Source organism: Ursus maritimus (genome assembly GCF_017311325.1).
Source record: "Ursus maritimus isolate PB19 chromosome X unlocalized genomic scaffold, ASM1731132v1 scaffold_X1, whole genome shotgun sequence".
NCBI lineage: Eukaryota > Metazoa > Chordata > Mammalia > Carnivora > Ursidae > Ursus > Ursus maritimus.
The window spans coordinates 25,758,689-25,765,959 of NW_024423319.1; positions in this window are offsets into that span (position 1 = coordinate 25,758,689).

Consider the following 7,271-nt stretch of genomic DNA (forward strand, 5'->3'; position numbering starts at 1 on the left):
TGTCAGCAACATTAAGACAAGAATTTATAAGTGTTTCTACTTTAAGAAAAAAAAATTCTAAAATATGTATATAGGTGAAGTTCTTATCCCTACGATGTCTTGCCTCTGTAAGAATTGAGGTATTTTAAAACAGATATCTACCATATTCTCTGACTTTCTGGGTAGTATATATATGCTTTAAAAATCACATTATTTCTCTGTCCTCCTTTAATCTTATAGAATGTTCACCACATTCTATACTAAGATTCTTAGATTTTCGTGTGGGTGACCATTTTGATGAATGGTGTCATTCCACAATCCTTATTTTTTATTTCCTTCAATTATAGTCTAATTATGAATCACATTTATGGTTGGCAGCATTCTAAGATGGGCCTGAAGATTTCCTCCTTTTGGTGTATAGAACTTGTATAAGCTTTTCAAATATGATTACACCTATGAATACGATAAGGTATCACTTCTGTGAGTAGGTTACTAAACAGTTTTGACTTCGGGTTTTTTTCTAAAGATTTTATTTATTTATTTCAGAGAGAGAGAGCATAAAAGAGAGAGAGGGAGAGAGAGCACGAGCTGGGGAGAAGGGCAGAGGGAGAGGGAGAAGGGAAGGCTGAGCAGGCAGCCTGATGTGGGCTCAATCCCAGGACCCTGGGATTATGACCTGAGCCTAAGGCAGACCCTCAACTGACTGAGCCAGCCAGGTGCCCCCAGTTTTGACTTCGAATTAATCCAAAAACAGTGGGCCTGGTATAATCAGGTGAGCTCTTTAAAAGAAGTGTCAGAAAGACACTTCTGCTGACCTACAAGAAAGCGCGCATCCATGATGTGAATTGCCTATGGAGATCACATGACAAGGAAATGTGGGCAGCCTTGAGAAGATAAGAGAGGTCCCCAGCCAAAAGCCATTAAGAAAATGGGGACTTCAGGCATACAACTAAAGGAACTAAATCCCACCAACAGCCAATGAGTTGTATTTCAGTCCCCAGCAAATTCACTTTCTTTACTATTCTGAGCCTCCCACTACTACAGTTTAACAGTATTTTCCGAATTTCCCTGGTGATAAGAACCCTCTAGTTGCTTGATAAAAACAAACAAAAACCCACAAATTCCCAAGCCACACCCACACCTACTGAATAGGAATCTTTAGAAGAAGGGGCTTGATTAGCTGTTTTACAAATAATTCCTTCTAGTAAATCTTATCCAGGAATTCCGGAAAATGCTGGTTTATACCATGGTCCAGAGAATCAGTTTATCTTGACACCAGCTGTGGAACCACCTGAGAAACCACTATATCCCTTTAATGTTTCCAAAATCATCATGTTCAACTGGAAAAAAATGAAAATTCCATCTATGTCCCCACCCCCTCCATTTCCTACCCTGAATTGGAAAATTACCGGAGATTTATTATTGTTTTCTTCTGGTAATAAAACACATATTTCCCAATGCTTCATACTGTATTTGGATCTCTTCCTCTTCATCCCATTGGTGAGGGAAGTGTTCCCAACCTTACAGGGATGGCTGAACACATGACATCCAACACTGGACAGATGTGACTAACAGTAGTTTATTAATCACATATACTCACAGTGTACGGGAGGAGGACACCACATGCCATGCAGAGCCACACAAAATGGGGTAGGGATTTTACTCAGGAACCCAGTGAAGAACCAGGAGCTGTAAGAAATAGGCTTTGTAGTATCAGGAAGGTGGGGGAGGCTCCTGGTGCCCTCAGGAGGATATGATTGATTTGTTTGAATAATTCCACAGGCTAATGGAGAACTGAAATGTGCTACTCAGGGATAAGCAGGAACTATGCCTGGTTTCCTTGATAAGGATGGTTGTTAGACGAGGGGACCTTATCCGTGGGAGCAGAGTGAGGAGGAAAACTTGTACAATTCGAGGCCCTCCCAGTTTTGCCAGATACCCAGGCAGCACATAATTTGGGGCCTTAATTTTTTTTAAAAGATTTTATTTATTTATTTGACAGAGAAAGACAGCCAGTGAGAGAGGGAACACAAGCAGGGGGAGTGGGAGAGGAAGGAGCAGGCTCCCAGCAGAGGAGCCTGACGTGGGGCTCGATCCCAGAACGCCGGGATCATGCCCTGAGCTGAAGGCAGACACTTAACGACTGCGCCACCCAGGCGCCCCTAAGGAGCCTTAATTTTAGGCCTTACACCACACACTAGCTCTGAGGAACAATGGCAGGGAAGACCCTCAGTATATCCTGAATATGTGTACCTGGAATATAGTTTATGCCCCTTTAACCACGCTGGAGTGAATCGTTAATGTATATTTACATGTAGTCATTTTTTGTTTGTAATATTTATAACAATAAAAAATCATGTTCCTGGATTCCTAGCTGAATGCATGTCATGCATTTATTTCTTGTTAAAATATCAAATTTTCAAAATTGTTAATGGAGGAGGGTTATTAAACTATGTTATCATGTAGTTAGTTTAAGTCTGCTTTCAAAGTAATCTATTTCGATTGTACTTAAAATATCTTACGGATTGGAAACACTGAGAAGACCATAATGCTTTAAATCAAATAAATTTGTGAGTCCTTCTTATTTCTTGGAAATTGTTAAAAGACGTATTTGTCTAAAGAGATTTATCCCTGGCTCCAACTTCAGAAACAAAGAGCAGAAAGCCATTAGGGCTAGTTTTTTATTCTTCTAATAGAAAAAAGTAGACAATTCTTTCTATATGAAAAAATATTTAGTCATAAATATTCTTTTTACTTTCTATATCACTTGGAAAGCTTTTTCAAACTGGACATGCATGCTCTCTTCTTTTCCTCCCTTTCTGTTCCACCATGTGATGTTGCCCACTAGGGGAGAGGGTTTCCTCCCCTATACATAGCTTATAAAGAAGAAAAATAAAGCCAAGTGTATCCAAACTCAGGGGAAACCATCATTACTTGACATGTATTCCTATCCATAGTACCTTTATTGACTGGGAGCAGTGATCATAATTGCAATAAAAACAACTAAATGAAAACACCTTAAGTCTAGTGAGCTAAACTTGCAAACCTCAACTCATGCAGAAATCACAAACATCATGTATGCCAATGTAATAGTTGCACATGTGCAACATGATCTAGTTTAAACCATAATTGATCAGATATGGGCAATGGTTCAGAAATGTACTGTGTCTATTTTAAAGATGTTAAAATTTATTACTATATTAGCTTTGTGTTTTTAGAAATTTTTGGACACTGGGTGTATCCTGGAGGAATTTTGAAAATCAAAACCGACAATACATATTTAACTATCATAAACCATTCAGCAATTATGCTTCGCTGCTATAGTCTCATCCGATAACTCCACAATCTAGGAACTTCTGTGCATATTGAGATTCCTATGGAAGTTATAGCAGTAATGAAATTGAGTTTTAAATTTCCCTAGGCTCAACCTAGACATTAAGAATATAAATGTAAATTAACAGAGAAGAACTAGCAGCCATGAATACTAACACTCAAATCACATTCATTTTCATTTAAATTTTACACAGACATCAGGGAAACAATTTCTTCTCCTTCCCTCCAGAGAAATTATATTAATAATTTTGGCAGCCTTCCTGTGAAGGAACAATGTGCAACATCTTTACATTACTTAGAAAACAGGCATACTGAAAACTAGCAGTTGATAGATCATGTTTGCTTTGCTTGTGGGGCACTTTTAGAGACTGAACCTAAATAAATAGGCTACTCCTGAGTTTAAGGAGATTCTAAGGTTTAAATGTATGAGTTGGCTATACTTACTAATCAATAACTGGTTAATGATATATAGTAAGTACTACCAACTATAATAAAAAGGAAGCATAACTTAAATAGTTAAAACAATAAAAACTGTGCATAATGATATAAGCAGTAACTCCCCCTCCCCCATTTTTCTAGAAGATTCTGCCATGACCAGAGGGTTGTGTTTCTTACATAGCTTTACTTGTCCTTCTTTCTTCCTCCTTTCCATCACTTGATGAACAAAAGGAAAGGGGAAAAGAGTAACAAACTGCTAGCTGTTTAGTGGTTGGTTTACTTGACATTTGGTAAAGGAATGAGTCTCCTATAGGAGGAAAGACAAGTCCAAGTAGTTTGGAGCTCCTGGGCAGACAAGCAGATACCAAGATCAATCCCTGCTGACAGCAAAATGAAAGTTGTCCAGTGAGTGGTTCCATTCCAAAGTTGTTTATTTGAGACATGTATTTATTCAGTTAGGTATGGCTGAGTAGGACACTGAGAGCAAGAAGCTTAGCTTATGTGTCCTAGCTCTTAGGCCCTTCACTCAGGTTAGGGATCTGATCCTCTTCATATGCCTCATCTGGCCTCCCTACCAGATTTCCCATTTGGATTCCCTTCTCTGACAAGAGATCATTCCTTAGTGTTACAGATAATTTTCCTCTGGAACATACATTGTTATATTTAAATTTTCACATAACAATAATCCAAATTCATAATTAATTTTCCACAGAATTCCTGATAGAGAGGTAGGGTCATTATAAAAAAAATCTGGGTAGGAGAAAGATATTCTCCAAAGTTCATATAGATGAAAAATGTACAAAATATTTTCTTACCTAAAAAATAAATAAAAACAAGAAGAATGAGAGAGGAAAGAGGAGGTCTTACTGGAGAGGTGTCAAAACATACTATGAAACAATATTAATATAGAATGATATTGTTCAGAGAAAGTCAATCAAATCATTGGAATAGAATTGAGGACTTTAAAAAGAGATGTGTAAAAGTATGTTAATTTTATTTATAATAAAATTGATTGAAGGGTTGTTCACATGTAATGTTACATTAGTTTCAGATGTACAACATAGTGATTTGACAATTTTATACATTATGCAATGCTCACCATGTTAAGTATATAAGTTACCATCTGTCACCATACAATGTTATTACAATATGATTTATAGTGAACTTTAGATTACTTAGAAAAAGATGAACCTGTTATAAAAGGTTTTGGGACAAATGGCCAATCAAATTGAGAAGAAAAAAAATAGGCTATACCCTTAACAGAAACCATCAATAAAATAAACTTTAGAGTTATAATTTTTAAAATGTATTGAAGATAATAGAAAAAAGGAATGGATACTTTTTAAATGCTACATGGTAAGGTCTTTTTAGGCAAAATGCAAAACCCAGACTCCATGAAGGAAACAACTGACAGACTTGGCAAAATCAAGTGATAGACTGAGAGAAGATATCAGCAATATATATAACAAAAGAGTGATATCTAGAATACATCAGAATTCCAACAAATCCATGAGAAAAGGAAAATAATCTGTTATAAAAATCAGAAAATGACAAAAGAAACTTTAAAAACAAAAGCCATATTAAAAAGTTCTACCTTACAAGTGATCCAGCAAATGTATATTAAAACATCTGTGAGATATTTTTGTCCATCAGATTTAAAATGGTTGATGATGACAGGGTGCCTGGGTCTGGGTGGGGCAGTCAGTTAAGCTTCTGACTCAGCTTCAGCTCAGGTTGTGATCTCAGGGTTGTAGATCTAGCCCCGGGTTGGGCTCCAAGCTCCATGCTCAACAGAGTCGGCTTGAGATTCTCTCTCTCCCCCTCCACCCCTCCTGCTCGTTCTCTCTCTCTCTCTCAAATAAATAAATCTTTAAAAAATAAATAAATAAAATGGTTGGTTGATGATGTGCAACGTTGTTGAGTATAAGGGAAATGGACACTTTCAGACATTCCTGCTAATGCCTGTTTGAAGGGATATTGGCAATATCAGTCTTTAATCCATTAAATCCACTCTCAGAATCTCTTCTAAGGAATTTCTCAAAGAATTGCACAGAAATTTATAATGAAAAAAAGAGAATGAATTCATGAATGTTTATTGCTTTATTTGTAAAAGGAAATAATTGGAAACTACCTGGGTGTCCATCAGTAGAAAATGGCTAAATAAACTATAGGTCATCCACAAAATGGAAGACTATGCAGCTGTTTAAAAAATGAGGTAGAAGGTTGCCTGGGTGGCTCAGTAAGATGAGTGTCTGCCTTTGGCTGAGGTCATGATACCAGGGTCCTGGGATGGAAACCCACACTGGGATCCCTACTCAGTGGGGAGCCTGCTTCTCCCTCTCCTTCTGCCACTCCCCTTGCTTGTGTGCTCTCTCTCTCTCTGTGTCAAATAAATAAATAAAATCTTTTAAAAAATGAGGTAGATTATAGGTACTGACCTTGCTATATTTTTAAGTAGAAAAAGCACATTTCAGAATCCTGCATATAATGTGATCCAATTACGTAAGGGAAATGCATATAGCATATTTATATACATAATTGTGTAGAACCAGGACTAAAGAAATGCATACCAAATCGCTGGCAGTGTGAGTAGGGGCAAGACTAAGGAGAGCTATAGCAGAGTGGTTAAAAGCATAGCCTCTGGGGTCAGAGCATTTAGTGACTCTGCTACTTATTAGCTATGCGACCTTGGCAAGTTTCTTAACCTCTTTGTGCCTCAGTTTCCTTCTCTACAAAATGGTGGTATTACTGCTTAGCTAGAAGACTTGTTGTGAGGATTAAATGAGCCAACGTATGTAAAGCATTCCAAATAAAGTTTACTGTGTAAGAGTTTGCCTTTTTTTTAAGGTTTATTTATTTATTTGTGGGGGGAGGGGCAGAGGGAGAGGGAGAGAGAGAATCTCAAGCTGACTCCATGCCGAGCGCTGAGCCCAACCTGGGGCTCAATCCCACGACCCTTAGATCATGACGTGAGCCAAAATCAAGAGCCAGACGTTTAATCACCCAGGTGCCCCAAGAGTTTGCTATTATTATATTCCTTAAATATTTTGCAGTGAGAATGCATTCATGGATTTCATATGTAGCAAAAAAGAAACAAGAAAGAGAAACTAAAATGAGAATGGGACAGAAATGTTTCTAAATGAAGAAGGAAAAAAGGAAAAATTATATCATCTACACTGTCATTTTAACTACACCACAACCCAACAGAACACTGAATTTGTAATAAGTTTTATCTTAAATTGTGCCTATGGTACAAAGAAAAGCTAGGCTACAATATTTTACAGCTCCCCCAAAAGAGGAACAGTCTAGGGACGCCTGGGTGGCTCAGTTGATTAAGCGTTTGCCTTCAGCTCAGGTCATGATCTCAGGGTCCTGGGATCGAGTCCCTCATTGGGCTCCCCACTCAGCGGAGAGTCTGCTTCTGACTCTCCCCTCTGCCGCTCCCCTCTGGTCGTGTTCTCGCTTGCTCTCTCACTCTCTCTCTCTCTCAAATAAATAAATAAAATCTTAAGAAAATGAAC